The sequence below is a fragment of the Branchiostoma belcheri genome, unplaced genomic scaffold, assembly GCF_001625305.1.
Source record: "Branchiostoma belcheri isolate BF01 breed outbred unplaced genomic scaffold, Haploidv18h27 scaffold6, whole genome shotgun sequence".
In the NCBI taxonomy this organism is placed as follows: Eukaryota; Metazoa; Chordata; class Leptocardii; order Amphioxiformes; family Branchiostomatidae; genus Branchiostoma; species Branchiostoma belcheri.
Window position 1 is genome coordinate 5,806,121 of NW_017804242.1, and position 14,910 is coordinate 5,821,030.

Genomic DNA, 14,910 nt, shown 5'->3' on the forward strand with positions numbered 1-14,910 from the left:
TATCAATATTAAGTTGAATAATTTTGATACTTTATGTTAACGTTTTGCAAAAAACCCCTTGATCCATTAAGGGTTTTCTGCAAAACGTTAACATCAAAACAATTCAAGACTTACTTACCCCTACTTCGGAGGGAGGCGGCGGGGGGTGGGACCCGACAGACCGATGCAAGTCTCGGGCCTAGTCTCGCGCTCTCGCGAGATTAGGCCACTCCGTGAACAAGATGGACTGATAGTGATAGCCATCGAAAATTTGGAGGTTAGTATCCTTATCCTTCCAAAGTTGTCACTGATTAAAGAATTCACTAGGAACTGTATCTATACGTGACAAATGAATCTCTTCAACGATATACATTTAACATCTTTACATACGTAAACCTACAAAAATATCACAGAAAAAAATTGGGTGCACAGCTCCAATTTTGGGTGCACATGCACCCAGTATTTCGAGCCCTGGTATACTAGTAACCGCCCTTTGGTGCAACACACCAGCTTTTGTATCTGTATTAGCAGCTGGTTATATTACACTGAATGACCTGTCACACACCTAACTGTTTACACGTCTTACGGTAAGTTACCATGTGATGATGGTCCTACTGTACTTGGTGGTGGCAAACTCTATGAAAGTTCTAGGAAAACACCTCGATCTTTGGTTGATAACTCTGGTACTTGAAGGCATGAATATTTCTGGCATTTTTCTGATCTGGTATTTTAAGATGCTTCTAGTAGCATCCATGTAACATTTTTTGGACATTATGTCAAATGTCATTATGCTGACAAATGAGTTAACATCACATTTGAGTACATGTAGCGTTACGTCACTTACTAGTAGGTCAAATGTCAGTCCGGCAATTGTTGCCAGTTCAGTTCAGTTGTTGCCAGAAAAAAGGTTAAATCGTGCGTAAAGGGTTTTCAGGACATTTGCCTGGAAAATGACACAGGTGAGTTGAATCCATTTGACCAAATAAATGGCAGGACAATAATGAAAAGGAAACACATTGACAATATGTTTCACTGCCAGACCTGTGGTATGGAGTGAAATATAAAAATGATGCGGTCTTGGATATTGAACCCACAGTCTCCCATTTGCAAGGCTCCATTGACTGAGCAGAATGGACAGATACTGATTCAAAGATTCAAGTTGCTGCACATAATCTGTTGTGTGGTTCAATTTCAAGCACCACCAACTGACCTGTTGACCTTTTAGCCTAGTGGTTGGTGCATTGGGTTCTCAAGCTAGAGGCCTGAGTGTTTCTAATCGCCCCTTGTGTTTCACTACGTACTGTCAATAACAACTTGTTATTAGGATGAGGATGTGCCTATTCGTATCCATTGCCTTAGCATATATCTGTGTTCATTTGGTCAGAATGTATTCTTTCTATGAAATCTTTCTTGATCATTTACACTACCACCAAAGTTATCTTTAGACTTAATTAGAGCCAATTCTTGTGACGCAGTTTAGGTTATTGAGTATAACAATAGGAACATATGTTACAGCAGGTTATTGACCTACTTTTATATGTTACGACATGATAAATTTTTCCATTCTGCTAGTGATTCAATTTGATTTTCGATATTATTTCCTCAGTGAAATGTGATTATTCTGAAATAGGTTGCAAAGTGTTGTTGTGGTTTAGTAGGGGTAGTGGATTCAGAATCTGAAGGTTCTGGGTTCGATCCCCGACAAGCAACACTCACTGTTGTGTCCTCGGGAAAAGTACTTAGCACCTATTTCCTAACTTGACTCAGGTAAAAATGAGTACCTAGCTTCAGTTAGGGATGTCCTCTCGGATAGGACGTAAAGCTGGAGGTCCTGTTTTTGAGGAGAGCCACACCTCAAGCACGTTAAAGATCCCACCGAAAAGAGTAGGTTTCCATCCCAGTGTCTTACACAGCTTGTACTTAATGTTACTGTACAAAACTGGTTTATTGGTACTGTTACGCTAAAAGGCAGTTCGCCTGTTAAACCCTTGTCCTGCGGAGCACAATAATTGTTGTTCTGCACATACAGTACCATCTATATGGCCTGTATATGTACGATTTGGGGGTATTTCTTGTGCAACGCATCACACCGTAGCGAAATACAATGAATGCGGAAGTAACTATGCCACTGCAGGGCAAAAAAATTTTGGGGTCTATGACTAATTTTAAAGACATGAAATTATTGAAAAATATTGTGCCAGGAATGCCAGCAGGACAAGGGTTAAGTGAAACAAACAAAAACTGATACTTTTTGTTTGTTTCGCTGCTTAAATTCGCATAACCGGTAAACCGCCTTTAGGCGTAACACAGCAGTTTTTTACATATACAAGCTGCGTAAGACCGGACTGCAATGTTTGAACCACTCACACCGAGAAGGTCCCATACTCTTTTTGATAAGTGTGGTGGGTTCTTAAACGTGCATGGGGTGTGGCTCTCCCAAACACGGGATGACAGTAGTATTACTAGTAAGTAGAGGCATCTCGTGACCAGTCCTGAGGCCATTTGGAGCCATTGGGCAAAACCTGTCGATTCTAACAAGTTAAACAACAAATCATGTGGCGTAATACTAGTATAATGATTGCGTATTTGGCCCAAATGTTGGGGCAGGGCTAGAAATACATTTTTCTGCATTGAATGTTTACCAACACTGGATAAACTTTACCTACAGGTACATGTATGCAGAAAAAAGCATTTCGAGCCCTGGCGTGATTTCTATTAAAGATGCCTTGCTGGGGAGACACCATTGAAAGGGTTCTCCATTGAAACATATGCTAAATCAGACATGAAAATGGACATCATATCTCTAGTTTACAAACTCACCTTCACGTGTTAGCCCATTTAATAATATGTACCTACAACAAGTTTTGGAAAAAAGTGGACGGCTAGTCTCGAGGTACAGCCTTGTTTATAAGAATTCGTGCACTTTGACCCAATATTCTAGGTCGATACCAAGGCACTCGGCAGGAGGGGTGTATGGCAACAGAGAAGCCCATAACAAGGCAATTTCATGAAAAAACTTCATTTTTTTTGCAAAAACATTCGCTCAAAACCCTACACTGCACAATCCACCACAAAAATGCCAAGAATTCAACAAAAATCCCACCCAAGATAGGGTTTTAATGTTCTTTAGCTTCCTCACCCAGCAACTTGTGCGCATGCCCTTCAACCCGCGTCACCCCTGCTAGAAACTAAAAGGTCTTTTTACCTACAAGGCCAAAGTTAAAATCAAATTCTTCACTGTAACCCTTAACCTTGTGACGCAGTCCTGCTATCATGTGAGAATCATTAGAAACAGTTGAGTTGGCAGTTTGTTTTGATTGATAGTGTGAGGTCAACAATAGGTAAAGTGACACCTGTATGCTTAAAAGTCAGTGCACATTCAGATAATATCGCATTCTTTTGAGTATAAGACACGAAAAATGGTTCTACCTATAGATGTCCTCAAGCGACTATCCTGGCTTCAAGTTTGGGCATAAGCAAGTTGCTTTGACATACTGTAAATTTTGAAAATTTTCTATTAATTTTACTGTGAAATCATAACATTGCGAATATGTGTACATTGTCTTTTGTATTTCCACTGTTTAACGTTCACACATTTATATGATCCACAAAACTCGAAACGCTGCCAAAACCCCCATTTTCCCTCATACAGTGAAATTAAAACAACTGCAAAATTAATTTTACTTACAGTACAAGTACCTGTAACCTGTAGAGTAGAATTGTAGCCATCGCCTGTCTTTCTGTCATTTGCCAACATTTTGCTGCTTAAGACAAAAATTTCGCTCAAATGTGTCATTTTTGACGGACAAAAAGTAGCGTGTAAAGATATAGAAAAAGATATTAGTAAACTAAGCTCAGTCTACCAGCTAAATTTTTTATATTTTTTTATTCCAACATGTAATCACAAGACGTGGTGACGGCACACTCAAGTTTTTTCAACTGATATTAATGCCGCCACCACCACGGGACAATTTACAATACTCATTTCCACCTGAGCGAAGTGAGCAAAGTCGTGTAAAGTGCCTTTCCCAAGGGCACAAGATCGGTGCCATGGCATGTCAGGACTCGAACCCGGGACCTCTTGGTTCGGAGTCGAGCACTCTGCTGTTACGCCACACGACCCCAGCAAAATTTGCCCTTCAAAATGCAGGAAATAGCGTTTTAGAAATTAGAGGGTCAAGATTTCTAAATTTTCCTAGGGAAACATGCCTCTAGACCCCCCCTAGGATTGTTGAAGGCGTGTGACAATGTCATGATGTTATGTCAAAGAAAATTGAGATGACGTAAAAAAAAAAATTCAAGCTGGCTAGAACAGGTTTTAACCAGATCATTATGGCAATCTGAGAGACCTGGCTTGAGTTTTGTCAGTTGGCTGGGTAGTTATATGTGTTATATACAGGTCCCACTGAAAAGGAACGACAGAATGGTCCATAGGGCAGGTAGTGTGTCTAGAATCAGTTATACCTGATGTAAATCTAAACATTCTTGTGTTTGTGGTTCCTGACCGCTCATGTTGAAGGACCATGCAATATTTTAGCAGCAAGGTTGTAGGACACCTGTTATGTCAATCCTTCCACAAATGTAGTAAATCTTCATTAAAAAAAAGATTGAATCGTAGAACCTGCTAAGGAGCTTGAAGCTTGAATCTTGAGAAACAGGGTTCGAAATTCATTTTTGGGAATAGGTACACTGGTGCACCCAACCTAAAAAAATTAGGTGCACAAAAAATATTTCGGGTGCACCATATAAAATAAAATAAAATACATATAATGTCAGCAAAAAATAATATGATTCATTTCTAAAGGAACAATAATTTTTTTATTTTTCTGACACTTGGATGCTAAAAATACTCATGCATTTAATATCTTTTTTATTTTTTACATAGGAAAACCTAAGAAAATATTTGGGTGCACAGGTGCACCCACATAAAAATATTGGGTGCACAACTCCAAATTTGGGTGCACTAAGGTGCACATGCACCCAGTATTTCGAGCCCTGGAAAAGCTTGAATCATAGAATTGCTAAGGAGGCTAAAGCACATCACACATCGTATTCATAGAAATAACTACAGTAAATTGTCCAGGGGTCATTGACCCCTCTGATGTGACGATGATGCCAGCTTTTATTTCACTCTACACGAGTGGGCGATGCAAACTGTACATGTACAAAGGAGACGTATAGAATGTAATCACCCAGAGGGACTACTTAATTATCTGGAAGAAAAGCCTGCGGTAGTCTCAATATGGAATCCTTAATTGAGTGATCCAATGTCTTTCTTCTTAAATCGAAAGGACCAATCTTTTGTAAAAAGGAAGTCTAAAATTTCACAGGTACAACATGTACATGTACTACATTTATTTTCAGATCTGAAATACAAAAGGCCAAGGAGGTTATTGAACTTCTTGTCCTACTTTGCAAGTAGTGGTTTAGTCTTAGTTCTTAGGCCACAGCAAGTAAATTGTATGGTTGACATCCTCTGCAGACTCCAAATCTAATGCGAGCAGGCAAAAAAAACAAGGCGAGCCAAAAAAACAAGGTTCCTATGCAATGTATTTTAAAATTTTGACTCAATGAAATGGTTTTGATTCAGTGGGAACATCACATATACACAGCCAACATCACATATCACTGCAGCAAAGTAAGAAACAAAACATTAAATGAGAGTCTTTTCGTGTCTCCTCTCTTCATAGTTATATGCCATCCACCTTCTGGCATGGCAACAGACATCTTTGTTCATTTTCGGCATATTGACCACTGTCAGAAGGCAATGAAATTTCGTTTTTTTTTTCAAAATCAGGCGAAAATTAATGCGCGCGCTGATGTCATCCATAAAAATTACTTGCTGTGGACTTTTACCGGTATTTTTTTTGTCAGCCAAACGTTGGTATACAGTATACACAGCCATATAGTCTTGTCAATTTGAGACTGTCTTGTATAGTCGTAAAAAAACTGCTTGGAGATAGCGAACAACAAATGTTTATTACGCTTTCCACAAGTGGGCGATTTCAAACACGGAGCACAGCGGATGTGTAGGACGTGTTCGCACACCGCGGGAACTGATTAGCCGGAAGAAACGCCCACAGTAAACTCCGTAGGGTTACAAATTGAGTGGTCCTATGGCTATTTTGTCGTCATTCGGCATGTTTTGCACCGGAGGACTTGATTAGCCGGAAGAAAAACCTGTGGTAGACTCTATACTACAGTCATTGTGTGATTGTATGTCTTCTTAAAAAGCGCCATAGGGTTACAAATTCAGTAATCCTAAAGAAAATTACCTTCTTTCTTGAATTGATGGGATCCTTTGTAAAATTTAAAAAGAAGGTCTTTATGCCAAAAAACAGTTACTCAAGCAACTGGATATGATTTTGAAAACGTCAGACGTTTCAGCTAGTATCCACTAGCTTTCGTCAGTGACTGAGAGACCAGAGGGGAAAGCAGGTTTATATACCCAACCTGTTGATTGATATGCAAATAAAGTGAAGACAAATTTTTGGAAGTCGAAAAAGGAACAAAAGTCAGACAAATCAAGACAAGATGATGCAAATTAGTCTGAAAGCTCCTGTTATACAGGACAGGAGCTTAAGTGTTCCGGAAAGATCGACCCGTAGCCCCCCTTCCCTGTTGAGGGTGGGGTTGTACATTCTTTCATATATTGCCTCTTTAACACCCCGTTCCCACCAGCGTGTTTCGCGGTCTAAGACATCCGTGGACTCGAGTTTGAAAGAGTCTTTATGTTCGATCTATAATTCCCTCAGGCACATACGTACGTAACTGAAACAGCTTGATTTCTTTTCAGATCTGGTACAAACAACTTCATTGTGTTTAGGCTTCGGCATATTTTTGACATGTGGGCTGTGCAGGTATTTCTGATGTCTACCTGCGCCTAATATAACCTGCACTGGTAGATGTACTGGGTATATGCAGGTTAGTGCAGGTAAAATTGGAGCTGTGCAGGTATTTCTGATGTCTACCTGCACCTAACCTGCACTGGTCCATGTACTGGGTATATGCAGGTTAGTGCAGGTAAAATTGGAGCTGTATTTCTGATGTCTACCTGCACTGGTCTATGACAAAACAAGCCACAGACACTAGGGAACACAATGAACTTGCATTCTTCATAAACTGCTTTGCAGTAAAAATTGCACTCTTCAAAATAGCATCATTCATTCATTGAAAATAGCAGAGAAGTTAGAACAGTTTTTTGATGAACTGAAAGGTAAAGAAACTGTAAGTGCAGGTAAAAAATTTGAAATTTTTTACCTGCACAGAAAAAAAGGATTTCGAGCCCGGTAGAAAGATAGCAAACAACCCATCCATCCATATTCATCGATTGAAGTTATTACTCAGCAAAGGACTGGCAACACCATATTTGGTCAGGTTTTGTTGAGGATGCCTTGACATTATAGCACATTGCCCCAGATACATATGCATGAAGGACGGCACAGATGTGACCTTGGGGGTGCTCTATGAGCTACTCAACATTTCAAAATCCAACTGTCAAAATTTCCCATCCAATCACATCGTCCGTACCGTACACAGCACAATTTGTAGAAAGATTTCTTTAAAAAATTCCTCGTTTAAAAAGAAAACTTGATTTTTAGCAATGGAACAAGGAAAGAATTCCACAAAGCAGCAAGCCCGCTGGGCTATATATGCAGGCTTTAACGACTTTGGTGTCCTAGATACATATTCATGACCTTGTTTGAAGGACGTGGCCTTGCTGTTTGGGTGACCTTCAGGATGCTCCGAGGGAAGCCTGTCGGTAAGGGGAAAATTTGCCTTTGTCTAAAACGATCGGAAATTCCCGCTAACCCGATCGTTTAGGCCGTTGGATAGCCGGGAGTTCTAGTTGATGAGGTTTTATGGACGTAGCTGTAAATGAGTTTTTTGTTGTATCCTGGATATGTCGTTTGCCTCCAAAATGCCCCGCTCAGATTTTGACCTCTATTCCAACGTTGTTTGACCTTGAGATACTGCAAAGGCACGTGGACTTAATTGGTTAGGAATCTTAGCATTAGAACAGCTTATGGAGGTTTTATTTCATTTTAATTACCACCTGGTTGCTTAAATTCTATCCATGAATTATTTAATTTTTCCTACGACATTTGTGATCCCTGTAAATGATTTTTCTATACTCAAAATACACTAAATGATGAGTGAATGAAAATGTGTATATTGTGTACATTATACTCTTAGAATCGTATTCCAAATTGTTTGAACTAATACTGTACAATGTCAATAGTGATTAGATTGTACAGGTATGTGAGTTAGGATTAGACCTAGAGTACGCTATTTTAGATCCATGATTGGTGGATGTATTTCTGGATGTTGTCAGACCGTATTTAGATCTCAAGGTTATCGCAATATTTGGAGGGAAAAAAAACGTGAGAGAATTTCACAGCTGCACATACAGGTGTTTTGTGATAAGAGTATTCCTGGAGGAAGCTTAGAGCTATATTCAGCTGTTTGTTTTGTGTTCCCTTCCCTGTCTGTACTGTAGGGGCTTTTGTCTCACTGACCCTTTGACTTTGTGAAATATAGGTCAGGAGCTCGTAAAAAACCAGTTTGAAACCGGTCTGTGTTTCTGGGTGTGCGTTTTATGGAGCATACCAATGTCCAACGAGGGCCTGCATGGGGGGGTCCAGTCAACGCTGTACGCTAAATCTTGAGAGCCGGCTACGTATTACGCTGAATTCGGCATCGCCATTACGTTTTACGTAGTTCCGGGTAGCTACAACACATTACGTAGAATCAAACCGGCGAATTACGCTCCACGCAAAATACACCAATTACGCTGTACGTTGAATTAGAGCGGTCCATCTGCGCTCTACATAGGAATAAAACGGCCGATTATGCTCTACAGAAAAGGGCACGTGGGCTATGTATGTAAGAAAGACCAAAAGGACAAAAATAGAAACCTCAGTTAAAACCCCTTTCACCATCTCTGCAACAGATTACATTTTGGCATTTTTGCTTCAGAATCTTCCATTCGTATCTATTACATGTAAATGGTAAAGATAGTACCATAGTCTTTTTCAGGCCGTAGGGGCAGTGGATTGTTAAACCAATGTGTCTCCGGCATAATCTCCAAGCAGATCTTTGTGGCCGTTAAATGACAAATTATTGGCCTGGGAGTATCCATTTGCCAGACAGTAGCCAGGCCAATTTGAAACTGTCTTTGTGGCCACTGAAAGATCTGCTTGGAGATTATCGATATTCTCTCCTTCCACTGCCCTTTACCTCCCCACCTGAAGTCAGGTACCCATTTTATACCTGGGTGGAGTGAGGAAAGTCGTGTTAAGTGCCTTTCCCAAGGACATAAAGCTCTTGTCATGAATGCCGGAGATCGATCCAGTGACCTCTCGACCATTCGATGCTACTGAATTCTACACCACAATTTCTATATCCTGCTTGTATAACAGTTTAAAAAGATGGATCAACTTCTAGACTTTGACAAAGTGATTTGTAGTCTAAAACTTTTATCACAACTATAATGGTAATATGCACTTTGTGTGCAAGAGGTATTTAAGAGGAAACACTTACTAAAGATTTTCTGCCATGATACTTTTCATGGTTGCCTTTCACTTTTGGAAAATAATCTTTGTTATCTTGATGGTCGATTTCTATATACATGACTATAGATCATCTAGATATAAAGGTATTCTATACATGTAGATACATCTTGGATTTTCCACATACAATGATACATGCACTAAAATCCAACACAGCATAGGTCCATATAACACAAGCTTAAGGTGTTTTTCTGTTCGACTTTGAATTGATAAATGTATTTGTTGGGCTTCAACCAACTTCTTGAACTTCTTGTCCACATAACACGCACAAAAAAATTTTACAGATCTATAATTATAAATAAAAGATTTTCCAAGTAAGTACATGTATTAGTATTATTCCATTATGGCTGCAATGGAAAGTAGTTTGCGTCGGCTGTAATGTACGCCTCCCGTCAATTTGCTTGTAGGAGCAATTTTGCAGCAGCTTCTTTTAACGCTTTCATTTTACACCGTGTTGTTACAGTGATTCCTGGAAATTGCTGCAGAGAAGCTAGAATTGTCAGTTGGAGGTCTGTTCCTGTCCATGCGGTCTGAATTTTCCTGTGTCATTTTTAAGACGTCGTGATCGAAAACGTTCAACTGGCTTCCGCCAACTTCGGTAGGTCATTTTAATTGTGCACAGTATTCACAGTTTTATAGTTTCATAATTTTATACTACATGATTAGCCTAGGAAAAGTAATGTTGTGTTTCCGGTTCGGCCCTGAAAAAACAAGGGTCGGCTAGGTAGGCATTTTTAGGTTTTGGCTGCAATGATCCAAAAAATTAAGTTTAAACAATGCATAGGGACTGTCTCAACGATCTGTCCACCTATTTGCTTAGGGTTTGTTATTACATTTTAGGCTATAGCAAGTAAATTTTATGGATGATATCCTCTGCAGACTTAAAATCTAATGCAAGCGGGCGAAAAAAAAACAAGGCGGGCCAAAAAACAAGGTTCTTACATTTTAAAAATTTGACTCAATCACTGTAAAAAATGGTTTTAATTCAGCAGGAACATCACATATATACAGCCAGCATCACATATCACTGCATCAAAGTAAGAAACATATTCAGAGCCTTTTCTTGTCTCCTTTCTTCATAGTTATCTGTCATCCACCTTCTGGCATGGCAACAGACATCTTTGCCCATTTTTGGCGTGTTGACCTCTGTCAGAAGGCAACATAATTTGTTTTTTTTTCCAGAATCAGCCAAAAATTAGCACGCGCGCTGATGTCATCCATAAAAATTACTTGCTGACGTTCTACTTTTTTCTATGTTGTGCACCCAAATTTTTTACTCACAGTACAGTCACATGATTTTTTAGGTGCAACACTACACAGCATGAAGCTATAATTCCGAAAATGAATTTCGAGCCTGGCTTTTATATGTCGTTCATCATATTGCGATTATGAAACCAAGGATCGTCCAAATCCAATTTTGGTCGCTTATTGATGGTCTGTAGTGGAAAGGAGCATGCTGTGATAGATAATGAAATACACGAGCGCACGCAGTCAGGTTATCACAATAGTCCTTGTGGTCCATGCAGATAACGAAATTGCGTATCTAGCATATGAATATTTCATAAGCTCTTAAAAGGCCTTTTGATGCATCGTTGTGACCTCGTATGGTTGACCTTGTCCAAACAGTGCGATTGTTTTTTTGTTTGATTTATCAAGCGAAGGATTGCACGAGGCCAATTTGTCGCAAAGTGATTTTCGCACTTGATATGACAGGAATCCGCGTGGGTGTCATCTGTCATAATTGTTGGGGGACTGGGTTTACGGAAGAGTTGGCCCGGTATCTGTCCATCCATCTAGCCCCGGTTCGTTCCTGTGTGTGGCATGGCTTCCCAGAAGATTGTAGTTTGACACACGTCCCCACTTTACATTCAGCCATTCGTGGTATAATGTTACATGTACGTAGCAGAACACAGTATTAATTTAGATGACGCAGGTAGCATACTGTGATAGATAATACATGCACAAACAAATGCCCCTGCAGTTCCCAAGCAAGCTGCTAGAGAACCCAAGCTTACATGTATGTACGTCACTTCTTCCCGAGCACAAAATCATGTCCTGATCGCGAGATCAAGAACGGAAGTTCTGCTGCAGTACCATAACAAGGTGCCAGGGCGGCCAAAATGTAATCATTTTGAGCTCTCATCAAGACCTACCCACCTACCAAATATCAAGATGATCCATCTAAGCCTTCTCGAGTTATGCCGTTGACACACACACACACACACACACACACACACACACACACACACACACACACACACACATACTCGGCCACACACACACACACACACACTCGACACACACACACACACACACACACACAGATGTCGTTCGTCCGTCAGGTTGACGAGGACCGCTTTGTCATCCCTCTATAGTAGGGTGTGTCCTCAGGTGACTGTAGAGTCTAATTTTCGCCCGGAACCGGCGCTCACAGTGCGGGCAGGAGAACAGAGCAGTGTTCGCCACAGGACCGGCAGCACTCTCCTTCCTAGCTCGTCTCTTCTGCTGTGCGGCAGTTCTGCGTGCTTCCTCACAGGTAGCGGCACCCTCTCTAACTGTGCGTCGCCACACACACACACTCACACTCACTCACACGCACACACACACACACACACACACAAAAACATACCGGTAACCTTCTTGCCCAAGGTAAAAAGCCGAAGCACTTCCTAGAACTCAGAAGCCAGGAATCTCATATTTCCTGTTATAATATGCATGGAATAATTGCTGTTACTACAGGGCACGTCATAAAAAACGAAGGTTGATGCAGATAGATGGAGCTGCTTAAACTTTGCGCAACCCCAGGCACAAATCTTCAATCACACGTACTTAAGGTTCTTTAGTCAGCAGTTTAATTTCCCTTCACGTCTAGACGCAGGCGCTCCTTCGGGGGTCTTCTGGGAGATGAGCAACATTGAAGAAGATGAAACGCGCGTCCACGAAAGCTTTGCCATTATTTAACCCAGACAAATTGTCTATGCGGCAAAAAATATATAATTGACATAAATTGTAATTCCAGATTCTGTTTGTGGTTTAGTTACTGCGATTAAGTGATTCGGTACTGGACTTAGAACAAAAACTAGTATTCACGCCTCAAGTCACGTTCCCCTCTTTGTTCTAAACTGCTTAAAGCCTTCCGTAGATCGCAAAATTTGCGCCGAAAAAAAGAAGACATTGCCATCTGGCATCGTCAACTGTCGGCCTCCATAGATATGGTCACGTTTTTGACCAGGTGTGCCGTGCAATGCGCCGAAAAAAGAAAAATCATTGCCATTGGGCATCGTCAATTGTTGGCCTCCGTAAATATGGTCACGTTTTCGCGCAGACGTGCCTCGCAAACAACATGCATGTATCCTTCGCGTAAATTCTTAACAGTGAAGGACAAACAAGATCCTTAGCATAGAGTGTTACAGTTCATTCACCTAGCAGCTAACGAACCATTCAATAATAATATATTATTCACATATGAAAGGGCTTCCTTATTGCGCTTGATACAGGAAGAGTATTAATAGCACAGATGTAGTAGAAAGTAATTGGGTATTATTCTGAATTTGATATCCTTAGTGAGATTCATACAGAAATATTACTGGTATTAATAGCATTAGGACTGTATACAGAAAATATTGCAATTAGGCATTATTCTGAATTTGATTACAGGTCGTTGCCCTGTGTTTGAGTTTGTTTTTTCCTGAAACTGCTGTTGAGAAGCATTAAAATGGCATACTGCCACTTCTAGGCAGTAAACTAAGGCCACAGCAAGTAAATTTTATGGATGACATCCTCCACAGACTCTACTCCACAAATCTAATGTGAGAGGACGAAAAAAAACAAGGCAGGCCCCAAAAAACAAGATTCCTATATTTCGAAATTTTGACATCATAAACCTTGTTAAACAAGAAATGATTCCTACATCGTGCTCACTTTACTGCCAACTATCACAACATCCATTTGTCATTGAAACAACTTTGAAAAAGGAAAGTTTTCAATCATTGTACAAATGGTTTTGATTCAGTGGGAACAGCAAATAAAAGGAATGAAATTACAGTCTGCATCAAAGTAAAAGTCAAAGCAATAAATCAGAGCCTTGTCTTGTCTCCTCTCTTGATGTTTATCTACCATCCACCTTCCGGCATGGCAACTGACATCTTTGCCCATTTTCGGCATGTTGACCACTGTCAGAAGGCAACAAAATTTCTTGTTTTTTTCCAAAATCAGGCGAAAATCAATGCGCTCGCTGATGTCATCCATAAAAAATTACTTGCTGTGGCCTAAGTTTGATTTTTCCTGGAACTGTTGTTGAGAAGCATTAAAATGGCATCCTGCCACTTGGAGGCACTAAACTAATGCTAACTGCAGCAACATCTCTTTTTCCTAAAGCGAGGGTCACATATCCAGTCATCTACTGACGCACACGCATCCAAAGCATATAATAAAACTAACAGGTTATTCATCTTAGCAAACCATGCAATTTGTAGATGAAAGAGCTTCCTTACTGCGTTATGTTGAAGGAAAATTGTTATTGTGATAATTACATTCTGGGCTCTTTCTGATGTCTGATCCATTCATTCTATTTTGGTTTGTTTGTGGCTTCCAGATGAGAGAAGGTTTTGCGTTGCAGTCGCTCAAAGGTTTGAGATAACTTCATTGTATTTAGCTGGAAAGAATCTAATTTTCACCACCTCAACTTACATGTAGTGTGTAAGTGGCATCAAAAAGATGTGTGGCTAGGTGAGTAGACACAAGATTGAGCGGTCGCGGGTTTGATTCCTTGCATTCCTGGCTAGACGTTGCACCTTACACATACTGATGTTTCTTTGGAAAGGCACTTAACAAGACTTTCTTCACTCCACCCAGGTGTAAAATGTGTACCTGACTTCAGTTGGGGAGGTAAAAGGCGGTAGAAGGAGAGGGATGGGCTCCACCTTCCAATATGTTATTGTTGTTTTTGTTTACATCGTGTATATGCAGATCATTTCAAGGCAGAAGGCGTAATGGTAGGCAAATCACCCACTTTGTTTTTTCTTGCTTACCACTAGCTAGCTATGATGTCATGGTGTGAATGCTTTTGAGTCATATACCGTGCCCTAGACACAGTGGATTAACAACCCACTGCCCCTAAGGCGTCAAAAAGGCTATGGGACTACCTTTACCATAAGGCCATGTTGATTTGATTATATGGATGACATCCTCCGGGAGCCCCAAAACTGATGCGCGCGTGGGAATAAAAAAAAATTTTGACAAAAAAAAAGTTGTTTTCATTATGAAATCTACGTGGTCATGAGGGTTGAACAAATGGGACAGAAGATGGTTTGGCGAATAATCTAATCTTCAAGTTCATTTCCTTACAATTTCGTCTTTT

The 14,910-nt window shown here is 40.3% G+C and overlaps 1 protein-coding gene across 1 annotated transcript in view; it reads left to right on the forward strand.

The window, feature by feature from the left end:
* The window catches only part of LOC109482608 (nuclear receptor subfamily 4 group A member 3-like), a 96,431-nt gene that overhangs the window by 1,061 nt on the left and 80,460 nt on the right, over positions 1 to 14,910 (forward strand). Inside the window, exon 2 of the mRNA XM_019785404.1 lies at positions 10,015 to 10,149. The gene's annotated coding sequence lies outside the window, so the exon portion shown is untranslated. The remainder of the gene's footprint in view (positions 1 to 10,014; positions 10,150 to 14,910) is intronic.